Source organism: Somniosus microcephalus, chromosome 10, assembly GCF_052327205.1.
Source record: "Somniosus microcephalus isolate GS21.2 chromosome 10, FLI_Smic_1.0, whole genome shotgun sequence".
NCBI lineage: Eukaryota > Metazoa > Chordata > Chondrichthyes > Squaliformes > Somniosidae > Somniosus > Somniosus microcephalus.
Genome location: NC_140996.1, coordinates 156,534,293 through 156,547,747, shown reverse-complemented (window position 1 = coordinate 156,547,747; position 13,455 = coordinate 156,534,293). Strand labels below are relative to the sequence as shown.

The 13,455-nt window shown below is 44.9% G+C and overlaps 1 pseudogene across 1 annotated transcript in view; it reads left to right on the top strand.

The window, feature by feature from the left end:
* LOC147111783 (high-affinity choline transporter 1 pseudogene) overlaps positions 1 to 10,836 on the top strand; it is a 63,152-nt pseudogene extending 52,316 nt beyond the window's left edge. The window contains exons 2-3 of the transcript XR_015079674.1: positions 3,663 to 3,880; positions 10,074 to 10,836. The product of XR_015079674.1 is annotated as a high-affinity choline transporter 1 pseudogene (transcript). The remainder of the gene's footprint in view (positions 1 to 3,662; positions 3,881 to 10,073) is intronic.
* Positions 10,837 to 13,455: the final 2,619 nt, after the last annotated feature.

Below are 13,455 nucleotides of genomic sequence, written 5' to 3'. Positions count from 1 at the left end.
CATACAAGGACACCCAGGTCCCTCTGAACACCAACATTTCCCAATCTCTCACCATTTAAAAAATACTCTGCTTTTCTATTTTTCCTACTTAAGTGGATAACTTCACATTTCTCCACATTATATTCCATTTGCCATGTTCTTGCCCACTCGCTTAACCTGTCTAGATCCCCTTGCAGCCAGTTTGCATCCTCCTCACAACTTACATTCCCACCTAGCTTTGTATCATCAGCAAACTTGGATATATTACATCAAAATCATTGATGTAGATTGTAAATAGCTGAGGCCCAAGCACTGATCCTTGTGGTACCCTACTAGTTACAGCCTGCCAACCCGAAAATGACCCGTTTATTCCTACTCTCTGTTTTATGTGCGTTAACCAATCCTCAATCCATGCTAGTATATTACCCCCAATCCCATGAGCCCTAATTTTGTTTAATAACTTCTTGTGTGGCATCTTATCGAATAATAATAGATTCTAGCATTTTCCCTACTAGTGATGAACCAATGCATCCACTATCTCTATAGTCACCTTTGTTAAAACCCTAGTATGTAGGCCATCAGGTCCAGGGGATTTATCGGCTTTCAGTCCCATTAATTTCTCCAGTACTATTTCCTTACTAATACTAATTTCTTTTTGTTCCTCATTCTCACTAGACCCTTGGTTCTTCACTACTGATGTCAGGCTAACTGGTCTATAGATCCCCATTTTCTCTCTCCCTCCTTTCTTAAATAGTGGGGTTACATTTGCTACCTTCCAATCCACGGGAACCGTTCCAGAATCTATGGAATTTTGGAATATGACAACCAATGCATCCACTATCTCTATAGCCACCTTTGTTAAAACCCTAGTATGTAGGCCATCAGGTCCAGGGGATTTATCGGCTTTCCATCCCATTAATTTCCCCAGTACTATTTCCTTACTAATACTAATTTCTTTTAGTTCTTCATTCTCACTAGACCCTTGGTTCTTCACTATTTCACTAAATGGGCCGCAATGCGGTCTGCCAGTAGCTGTAGCTGAATACACTTCCCGCACACATGGTCGTCAGGGACACAGGAAGTGTCCCTGAGTTCCCACATAGTGCAGGAGGAGCATACCACAGCGCCAAGCTGTACTGCCATGACTTACCCTTTAATTAATTCAAATTAAATTAAATCAAATCAATCCCACCAATTACACTACAATTAAATGATATATGCAAGGGCCCTTGTTTACCAGCAGTGCCCGCTACACAAGAGACCCCAGAAACTCTAAACCACAAAATTTAAGTTTGGAAAAAAGCGAGAGAGAAATACTCACCAACCAATCACTTACCTGCTTTTTGGTGACATCACACTTCGATTACTTTTTACTTCTCTCCCTCCTCTCGCTGACTCTGTACCTCTCGCAGATCCGCCGCTCAGCTCCGGTCCCAGGTCTCCTCTCCAGCTCTGGTCCCAGGCCTCCTCCCCGCGCTCTTTTTATCCTCCTCTCGCTGACTCTGTGCCTCTCGCAGGTCTGCCGCTCAGCTCCGGACCCAGGCCTCCTCTCCGCGCTCTTTTTATCTTCCTCTCGCTGACTCTGTGTCTCTCACAGATCCACCGCTCAGCTCCGGTCCCAGACCTCCTCTCCACACTCTTTTTATCCTCCTCTCGCTGACTCTGTGCCTCTCGCAGGTCCGCCGCTCAGCTCCAGTTGTAGACTTACAGAGCTTGCCTCTGAAGCCGAGATTCGCTTTGCCCCTTTACAGCGAATCTATCTTCCCATTTGAAAGTCCAATTTTTATACCCTTTCTCAGTGGTATATCCTTTGAAGTTTTCTGCTGATGTAAGTTAATTATCTCTAATAATTTTTCTGTTGACCCCTGCTATTTTTACAGTCAGTTCAGCTAGTAGCAATGCAGACTTGTGTCTCTACCCTAGGTGTTCGAAGCTCATCATAAAAACAATGTGATGGCTGGTGCATCTATTTGATGTCATTCTTACCAAAGTCTTCTGTTTGTATCTTTTTACAACGTGTAAATTAAAAACACCTCAACTGGATGCACCATTGTCTTCTTAGTTACCTCAACTGGTTGTACACAGACTCGTGTCTCTGTGTTTCATTTGATGTCATATTTACGAAGGCATATGTTTCTTTAATTTCCTGTGATTCTTTCCGAAGTGTTGGTTTAAGACACGTTGGCCTAGAAATTCGGTGGGCTGCACCACCAGTTAGCACCTAAAGAGGGCACTTAGTGGCTTTAGCGCCACTGGCCATGCCTCCCGTGAAATTTAGCGGGGCGCTAATGGCGGCATTAGCCTGTAGCGCTGCGCTGCCACCAATGACATCATCGGTGTGCGCAGTGCCCTGCTACCGCCCCGAACGCGATATTGGGTCATGCCCCCCCTCAGGGGGGCCTACCTGTGGCGGTAGTGGCGCAAATTAAAGGGGAGGTGCGGGGCGGCCATTTTTTTCGCTGGCCGCCTGCCAGCACCTCCTCGTGCCGCCCTCCCCGGCCTCCTGATCCCCCCCCCCGGGCAGTGCCAGCTGTGTCCCAAGAGCCCAGCACTTCCCCTCGGCGCCGGGCTCTTTTGCCGGCACTTGCAATCGGAGATCGCGCTGGTGCAGGCCCCTCCCCTTTAAGAAGGGGAGGAAGGCCTGCAGTACCGCAGCGTACGTTGCACTGTGATATTCAGTTTCAGCACCCCAAGAGGGACGCGGGGCGTCTCGAGCCGTGCCCCGCTTCCGTTTGGGGCGCTGAAACGGAATATCGGGATGGCGCAAGCAGCTCCGCCCAGAGCAGTAATTCTGGTGCCCAGGTGAGCTTGTTTGGGGCGCCACCGAATTTCTAGGCCTTTAACTTGGTATACATTGTGTTCTTTCCAAGGCTTCAGATGTTCTGGAACCTCTAACCTTCTGCTTCAATAAGGCTATTGATTCAGTGTCAACAACTTATCTTATCTCAATATCCTGTATGCTGTTTACAGCTTTTCCATTGTTGAGGCTTTTAGATTTTCAAACCTAGTATGTCATGTTTTAATAAAGTCAAAATTCTTTCATAGGATGGTGTATTTTTCTGAATAGGTATTTTGCTTATTCCTTCACATTAGCACATCCTTAATAATAGATTCTAGCATTTTTCCTACTATTGATGTCAGGCTAACTGGTCTGTAGTTCCCCGTTTTCTCTCTCCCTCCTTTCTTAAATAGTGGGATTACATTTCTTACCTTCCAATCCGCGGGAACCATTCTAGAATCTATGGAATTTTGGTAGGTGACAACCAATGCATCCACTATCTCTATAGCTACCTCTTTTAAAACCCTAGGATGTAGGTCATCAGGTCATGGGGATTTATCGGCTTTCAGTCCCATTAATTTCTCAGGTACTATTTCTTACTAATACTAATTTCTTTTAGTTCCTCATTCTCACTAGACACTTGGTTCTTCACTATTTCACTAAATGCATAGTTATATGTTTGCAAACAGCAAAATTATTAAAGCACATGAATTCATTAATTTTAAGTTGCCTATTGCAGAACATTATCTCTATCTTCAGACATTATGGTCAGGAAATTATATAATGTAATTTTGAATTCATAAAGTTTTTTGAACATTCAGGCACCTGTAATACTATTAAATGGAAGATTCCACTTATTAGCAGTCTAAGGGTTACATTCAATTTTTTTAACATCTCTTTGCAGATTGGAATCAGACCTCCTATGGTCTTCCAACCCCTGAGAACAGGAATCAGACTCAGATGATTTTGCCCATAATACTACAATACCTTTGCCCAAGTTACATTGCATTTTTTGGCCTTGGAGCTATCTCTGCTGCAGTGATGTCATCAGCTGACTCTTCCATCCTATCAGCAAGTTCCATGTTTACTCGGAATATTTATCATTCTGTATTTAGGCGTGAAGTGAGCATGCCTTAAACCTACAAGTCTTCAAGCTTATTTATTGTACATATTTATTTTCTTTTATGATATTAGACGTATCTTACCCAGTAATCTATTTTTGTTAAGTTATAAGAATGATGGTGATTGCTCAATTTGGAATATGGGTAACTAACTCAATTTATTTAATCACACCAACTTTCAAATGTATTGACTATTATTATTGAAGAAGGTTGCTGAAATATACCAGTATTGATAATTTAAAAAATTTATATATTTATTGTCAAATTATATACTTAAAATATCAGCATCCTGAGATCAAGTGGCAGAATGGGCTAGCACACAGTCCATTTGTCCCCTAAAGCCGAAGGGAGAATTTGAACTCTTGGGCGGGAAGCCGGCAAGAGCACAAAGCCCCAGTGCCGGCAGGCAAAGGTCGGGTGGCTCAGAGTCCCCATTGTCAGCAGTCAGGTAAGTCACGGGTAGGGTTGCCAACATTCCAGGATTGTGCTGGAGTCTCCAGGAATTAAAAAATAATCTCCTGGACATGGTTGCCAACAGCTCAGGAGAAAAATCATAAGGACATTAAGAAACATGCTGCTTCTTTTCATTTTCGTTAAATACTTTCATTTATTAGTTATAAAAGTGTTGGAGAGGGAGCAAAAAAGGCTATTTGATGGGGTGGGGCCATTGGAGGTGGGAGGTCAAGTGATGACACCTCCATGAATACGTCCAACTAAAGTTGGTATCTCTAATCATGGGCTGGCTCGGCATGGTTTCACTGGTGGGAAGGGATGGGACCCAGGGCAGCAGAGGGGACAGACTTTCCTTGTGGGGCCTGGAGAAGTACTCCAGCTCCTCCTGGCCCCACAAAGATAGGTTTAAATCTTACCTTTTAAGGTCTTCGCAACTTCCCCAGCAGGGTTTACTGAACAACCTGCTGCAGGGCAGGAATTGAGCAGCAAATAGAGCCGCTTGATTATAACCCCCATTCCACCCGCTTGATTATAACCCCCAGCTTCTGCTGGGCAGAGGGATTTAAAATTCCCCCTTTAGTTTCAAATCCAGCAGAGACTGGTAGAATAAAATCTCCTCTCTCAGCTGGCTATAGCGGTACCTTTACACTCAATTGATCGAACCTGGAGCAAATACCTTCTGTAATTTGCATTGGGTTTCATTCAAACAGGCAGCCCTAAAGCCCAATCTGAGTGGTTAGTGAGATGATGCACGTGCACAAAATATTTTGAGTAATTTTGCAGGAATTAAAAATAGTTTTTGCATTATCCCCAGAAGGGACAATCAATTGTGGAATAATTGTAAATGTTATTAAAATTCACCCTCTCCAGCTCTGCTGAACTTCTCCCTTTTGGGACTTGAACTGCGGCATACTATGATAACATTGTGGCCTGAGATCTGTAGCTTGGATCTGAAACCACCAACTGCTGGGTTCCACAGTTGGGTATAGAGATGGAGTTGATCTCCCATTGACCCTGGTTAAATACCATCTTTAGCATTGCTGTGAAGCAGCCTGCTGTACCCACAATTCAATAGAAATTGGCAGTCTCAAAGAGGTGATAGCCCTGATGAGCGATGGAAATTTCCTACTAATGCTCTTTTGACATTGGAGTTAATGTTGATTATTAGACAAAGAGGGGGAGAAATTCGGTGGAGCCACAAACGGGGCGCCAAGCTCGCCTAGGCGCTGGAATTAGCGCAGCGATTGGAGCAGTTGCAACCGCCGGAAATTCAGCTTGAATGCCCCAAGAGGGACACAGGGCGAGGCTCGAGGCGCTCCGCGTCCCTCTTAGGGCGCTGAAACTGAATATCGCAGCGCAACGTGCCGCAGCGCCACACGCTGCGGCACGGCGCGCTGTGGTACTGCAGGCCTTCCTCCCATTCTTAAGGGGGAGGGGCCTGCACCAGCGCGATCGGAGATCACGAGTGCCGGCAAAAGAGCCCGGCACCGAGGAGAAGTGCCGGGCTCTCGGAAAACAGCCGGCACTGCCGCGGGGGGAGGTCAGGAGGCCGGGGACAGAGGTGCTGGCAGGCAGCCACTGAAAAAAACGGCCGCCCCGCACCTCCACCTTAATTTGCACCACTGCCGCCACAGGTAGGCCCCGTGAACCTGGCACGATTTGCGAACGGCGCTACAGAGGCGGGCGCTACCAATATCGAGATTGGGGCAGTAGCGGGGCGCTGCGCACACCGATGACGTCATCAGTGGCGGCGCAGCGCAACAGGCGAACGCCGCCATTAGCGCCCCAGCTAAATATCGCGGGAGGCGTGGCCAGTGGCGCTAAAGCCACTGAGTGCCCTCTTTAGGTGCTAACTGGTGGCGCAGCCCACCGAATTTCTAGGCCAGAGAGTTTTACCCTGTTGGGGACCCATTCTATACCAGACCTGATAACGTTTGATTCTGACATTTGATTAGGTATTTAACTTCCTCCTCCCAATGGAAACCAGGCAGAGCAGGAGTTAAAATCGAGCGGGACAACTTGCCACTCCATTCCCACCCCACAGCAGGTTTAACCCTTCTATTTTTGCCAGCGGCTGAGTTGTTCATCTGACTCAGACGTGAGTCTCCTTAACACATGTTAATCAATGTCCTATAATGTACATAGGACCCCAATGGGACTTTAATGGTGTGCTGAGCAAGTTGCCTGCATCGGCCACATGCTCAGCAAAACCCGCCGGGGAAGAAAGAGAGACCCGAAAAGGTAAGTTTTAAACTTATCTTTTTAGGGCCATGAGGAGCATAAGTAGTCTTCCGGACCCCACAAGGATAGTCTGCGTCTCTGCAGCCCCGGGTTTCCCCCTTCCCCCAATGAGACCTTGTCGAACGCCCTTCCACAACTTACTTGAGTGCCAGTGGAAGGTCTCCTGATTTTCACCTGGTGGCAGTCGGCCAGCTGCCTCTTTATGACATTTTGAGCGGGCAGCTGGCCGACGGGATGTAAATGAGTACAAAAGCAAAATACTGCGGATGCTGGAAATCTGAAGTAAAAACAGAAAATGCTGGAAACACTCAGCAGCTCAGGCAGCATCTGTGGAGGGAGAAACAGTTAACGTTTCAGGTCAGTGACCTTTCCAGGGATGTAAGTGAGGCCTGGCAGTTACTGGCCCAGAAATTCAGGTCCCAACGCGTGAGTACGCATGGGGTACTCATGCGTGGACCCGATGGAAGTGCCGGATCCTTGCATGCACTACGCATGCGCGGGAAACCGGCACTTCCGATCCTCTGAACGAAGGGGTTCAGAGGTCAAACGCGTGCGCGCGGGAGTCTGCGCGTGCGCTTTGAACTTAGGTGTTTTTTACAGGTTTTTCCATGAGGGTAAGTCTTTAGATTTCAGAAATGTAAAAACCAGGCGTAAGGACTGCATTTTAAAAGGTAAGTGGTCAATTAATTAAAATTAAAACATTTTTTCCACAGATTTGTTATTTTTAAATACTTTAAAGCAAGGTAAGTTTATTTTTAGCCCTGTTTTTTTATAAAATTATTTTTCTCAAAAATTTAAATTATTGTTTAAAATAGTTATTTAATGTAATTTATAGTTTATTTAAAAAGTGTGATTTAAAAAAAATGTATTTGAAGGTTAACTACTGTTTTGGGCCCTCAGCATGCATACGTTTTGACAGGTCTTTCTGTCAATCTTATGAATGGGCTTTTCCCTCCTCCGATTGGCTGCCCATGGCTCATGTGATCCCAGGGGACGCATCGCACTAACTACGCCCCTGGGACACGCCAGCACAGCGCGCCGGCCTCTGGGCCAGGCACCGGAGAGGAATTCTACGCAGGCCCAGAGCTCAACTGCCGGCGCGCTAGGTAAGTGTAGGTCGGGGGCTTGCACCCGCGGGAAGCCCCCGTCCCAAATTTCTGGGCCAATATCTTCTGGGCCTCCCATGGAGAGTCCCGGGCAGACAGCCTATGCATCCCACTGACTTCCCACTGGGAGTTAAAATTGCCCCTTTGGTGCCCAAAGTGGAAATGTTTTCTGTTTCCAGCACTGACATTCCCCCCCTTGATTTCAAAAATACGCAGAAAAAAGTAAGTCAAGAACCTGTTATCTGAATAAATATCACAATAATGTATAGATTCATTAATATCTAGGTGGGCTGGTATATCCCTGGGTAAAAATCCAGAACTTCAAATTATGAGAACTGTCTAGACCTCTCTCTAAAACACAATTCCAGGATATTTATGTAAAAAACTGGAATTATAGTTGCATGTAAATTTTGACATTTTAGAAAGTGTGCATATTCCCACAGTATCTCTATGGGTAAATGTTTCCTTCACATAGTGCGGTATTGAGTCAGTGATGCTTTAGTTTTAACGCATGGTCTACTTTAAGTTAATTGATCCCAGTTAGGATGGATAGCAGGAATTCTGCAATCGGTCTGAGTGCCCTTGGAGGGAAACAAATCAGCCAGTGTTCTCTCTCCTAATCATTACTTAGTGGCCCCTGCTGGAATATGTGCACATGTGAATATTAGGTGAGGACAGAATTGGACTCAGCTGTGACCCATTTCATGTGTGAAACACCTGCTGAAATTCTCTGCCTTGGCTCACATATGGAGAATTTTTATTATTTTTTTTTATTCATTGATGGGATGTGGGCATCGCTGGCTGGCTAGGCCTGCATTTAGTGCCCATCCCTAATTGCCCTTGAGAAGATGGTGGTGAGCCGCCTTCTTGAACCGCTGCAGTCCATATGGTGTAGGTACACCCACAATGCTGTTAGGAAGGGAGTTCCAGGATTTTGGCCCAGCGACAGTGAAGGAACGGCGATACAGGTCCAAGTCAGGATGGTGTGTGGCTTGGAGGGGAACTTGTAGGTGGTGATGTTCCCATGCGTCTGCTGCCCTTGTCCTTCTAAGTGGTAGAGGTCGCGGGTTTGGAAGGTGCTGTTGAAGGAGCTTTGGCGAGTTGCTGCAGTGCATCTTGTAGATGGTACACACTGCAGCCACAGTGCGCCGGTGGTGGAGGGAGTGAATGTTGAAGGTGGATGGAGTGCCAATCAAGCGGGCTGCTTTATCCTGAATGCTGTCGAGCTTCTTGAGTGTTGTTGGAGCTGCACTCATCCAGGCAAGTGGAGAGTATTCCATCACACTCCTGACTTGTGCCTTGTAGATGGTGGAAAGGCTTTGGGGAGTCAGGAGGTGAGACACACACCGCAGAATTCCCAGCCTCTGGCCTGCTCTTGTAGCCACAGTATTTATATGGCTGGTCCAGTTCAGTTTCTGATCAATGGTAACCCCCAGGATGTTGATAGTGGGGGATTCAGCGATGGTAATGCTTTTGAATGTCAAGGGGAGATGGTTAGAGTCTTGCTTGTTGGAGATGGTCATTGCCTGGCACTTGTGTGGTGCGAATGTTACTTGCCACTTGTCAGCCCAAGTCTGAATGTTGTCCAGGTCTTGCTGCATATGGACACGGACTGCGTCAGTATCTGACGAGTCTCGAATGGTGCTGAACAGTGTGCAATCATCAGCGAACATCCCCACTTCTGACCTTATGATGGATGGTCACCACTAAAGGAGTTCAGTCCAGGAGCTCAGTTTATAAAGTGGTGATGGAGAAGTATGCTCTGCCTAGTGACCAAAATTATTGTAAATGTGACCCAAAATTAAATTTTACAACTTTTTTAAATGTTGAATCACTAGAGTTTAGCACATCGATTTTTCAAACAAAATCCTTGAAGTCTAGCTCTTTTATTGGCATGTACATTTTTGAGTAGGCCGCTGAAATCTAATTAGTTGGTATCTATTGGCAAAATTGAAAAATTATGTGTATAGCCTTGTTTTATGGGTTCAATGCCCCTCTGTGCTGAGTTAGCTGACTTCAGGCAGGGTGGCAGCATTACTGCTACAATTAACCTAAGGGTTCCTTCTCCTGATCACTATCTAATGATTCTTGCTAGGAGCTGCATGTGTTTAGACATTGATTGAGGACACAATCCGACTTGGCTGTGACAGCACACAGTCAAACAACCTGTTGGCAACCACTGTCTAGGTTCACACATGAAGAATGGCCAGTTGGGCGAGGTAAAAGATCTGACCAACATCCATAGCACCACACCTCAGCAGGATTCAGCACTTTCAGGAGCTGGAGAAAACTGGAAGATGAATACATTTTTAAAAACCCTTTTAAAGTAATTTTGTCACAATGTACAATAAGAACAGTCAATGAGTATTTTTCCCCTCTTTATGTGCATTACAGGCCAAAGATAATGAACTGGTGTGGGCAATGAGAGCAGCTATTGTACTGTTTGGATCAACAGCAGCAGCAATGACATGTCTGTCCACTTCTGTCTATGGATTGTGGTATCTGAGCTCGGATCTTATCTTCGTTCTTCTTTTTCCTCAACTGGTGTCCGTACTCTATATCAAGGGAAGCAACGCATATGGCTGCCTCACTGGTTACATCCTTGGTCTTTTCCTGCGCATTGGTGGTGGTGAACCTTACCTCCGTCTACAGCCATTTATCTGTTATGCTGGGTGTTATTTAGATATCAAGTTTCCATCTGGACCAATATATGTTCAAACATTTCCCTTCAAAACCTTATCAATGTTATCATCCTTGCTGATGAACATCAGCGTTTCATATCTGACCAAATATCTCTTCAATAATGGAATGCTGCCACGGAAACTGGACTTTCTTGATGGCTTTGTTGCAAAGCCTACAAAAGAAAAAATAAATAAAATAGGATCACTGACCCAGGATAGCACAGGCTTATCTGAACAGGTACCTTCAGATAAAGATTCTGTGGACCCTTTTAATACTACTTCTCAAAACAAGGAACCAGTCGTTGATGAGATTTCAAGTCCAGTGATTTCAAAAACAGATGGCTGACACTTGAAGACAACTTTAAACATGGCTATTGTAGCAAAAATGTATTACACCTGAAGCAAATGCCTAGTGGTTTTGGTTAGCAGGAGTTATAACTAATAAATAAAACAAAAACTCTCTGATAAACACTTAAAGCTAGTGGACTAAAATCCCAATTGAGTCAATTATTAGCAGTTGGATATCATCTGCTAGTTACTGTTCCATTTAGTTTACAACAACAACTTGCATTTACATAGAATGAAACCAGAAAATGCTGGAAATACTCAGCAGATCAGGCAGCATCTGTGGAGAGAAAAACAGAGTTAATGTTTCAGGTTGATGAACTTTTGTCAGAACTGGAAAAAGTTAGAGATGTAACAGATTCTAAGCAAGTGCAGGGGCAGGGTGAGGGGAGGAAGAAACAAAAAGGAAGGTCTGTGATTAGAAGCAAGGCAGGCGTGATTAAATGACAAAAGAGATGATGGTGCAAGGTAAAAGGAGATGGTAATGGGACAAGTGAAGAAACAAAAGATGGCTCTAGAAGAGGTGTAAATGGGAATGGCAGAATCATCAACAGCTGCTATGTGAAAAAATAGGGGCAGATGTTATGGTCTGAAATGGTTAAACATGATGTTGAGTCCAGAAGGCTGTAAAGTGCCTAATCGAAAGATGCGATGCTGTTCCTCGAGCTTACATTAAGCTTCGTTGGAACAGTGTAAGAGGCCGAGGGCAGAGAGGTCAGAGTGGGAGTGGAGCAGAGAATCACAGATGCTGCCTGACCTGCTGCGTATTTCCAGCATTTTCTGTTTTTATTTCAGATTTCCAGCATCCGCAGTATTTTGCTTTTGCACTTATATAGGACCTTTAATGTAGGAAAAAACCCCAAGGCGCTTCCGAGGAGCGTAATCAGACAAAAATTGACACCGAGCCAAAAAAGGAGACATTATTACGGGTGGCCAAAAAGCTCGGTCAAAGATGCAGGTTTTAAGGAGCGTCTTAAAGGAGGAGAGATTGTTGGAGAGGCGGAGAAGTTTAGGGAGGGAATTCCAGACTTTAGGGCCTAGACGACTGAAGGCAGGCCGGCAATGGTGGGGTGAAGAAAATAGAGGGTGCTCAAGAGGCCAGAATTGGAGGAACGCAGAGTTCTCGGAAAATTGTAGGACTAGAGGAGGTTACAGAGATAGGGAAGGGCAAGACCATGGAGGAATTTGAGCATGAGGATGAGAATTTTAAAACTGAGGCGTTGCTAGACCGAGAGGCAATGCAGGTCAGCGAGCACATGTGTGATGGGTGAATGGGACTTGATGTGAGTTAGGATATGGGCAGTAGAGTTTGAATGAGCTTAAGTTTATGTAGTGTGGAAGATGGGAGACCTGTCAGAAGAGCATTGGAACAGTCGAGTCTAGAGGTAACAAAACCATAGATGAGAGTTTCAGCAGCACATGGGCTGAGGCAGAGGCGGAGTTGGGTGACATTACAGTGATGGAATTATGTGGTCTTTGCAATGGAGAGTATAAGGGGTCAAAAGCTCAGCTCAGGATCAAATAGGACAGCAAGGTTGCGAGCAGTCAGGTTCAGGCTGAGACAGTGGCCAGGGAGAAGATTGATGTGGTTGGATACTTGGTACCTTCTCCACCACATTTACCTTTGCTCAATAAATCTGGGAGTCCTTGATTTTTTAATTATGTTAGTTATTTTCCAATCACCTCTTCTGTCAATATGACTGTTTAGTTACTTATGGTAGTCAAGGGTTTCGTATCCATATTGTTTCAGTGCTTAACTGATTATTAATGATTTCTGATGATTGGATGGCTTAACTTTTGCTGGAAGTAAATCAAAACTGAGTGAAGTCAAAAGTGGTGTACAATTAGCTGATTGGTAATGTGTGCAATTACATTGCAAACAGGTCTAAAGTGCTTAGCGCCAGACCCTCAAAAAATAGAGCCCTTGATGTGTGCTCCTACTTCCTGTATAATGCCGCCTGTATCATAGGACTGTCACTAATATGCAAATATCATGTTCTTCATAAAATTGTTGTATGTCACACAACTCATAAGAAGTTCCCTTAACAATCAGTTGGTAAAAGGTTTTCTCCTGATAGAACTGTAGCTTTTCAAGGCATCCTCTTTTAAGGCATTACAAATGCAAAATACATTTAGAGTGGCTAGGTGTGTAAGAAAAGCCTCTACATTTTTAATATTTTCAAATCTTCCAATTTCTTTATCTTATTATGCTGTTATATGAAGATTCATTAAAACAGTAGGGAACTATTCATTAAAGGTAAGAGGAGAGATTTGAGATTTTCCTCTACTCTGCTCCCAAATGACTTGTGAATTAACTCAGCGCAACACAGAGGTAAAACGGATACTAATCCTTTCCTCGATTCTGTGCTTGAATAGTGGAGCTCCCGAATTCCTCAATGGGTTTTCTGGTGCATGTGCCTGACTTTGCCTATAGAGGGTGCAACAGTGTAAATTACATGCAAATAAAGGACAAATGGGCCTGCACCGAGATTTCCTCTAATAGCACCAGGTATGGATCAGGGGCAAATGCCTCATAAAAACTTTGCACTACTGCTTCCTGAGCTGTAACTTAAGCCTGAATTTAACTGGGGATGAGGGGAGAACGTGGTGTCGGCCTGGCGAGCATCAGGCTCGCCCCAGTTTGTCGACAAGAAGCCAGGGCCATTTTAACTCCCGGGCCTCATTTAAATATACCAAGCCCAACTCCCTCCCAAACCCGACGTCAACAGGACAGGAGTCAGGCAAGTGCG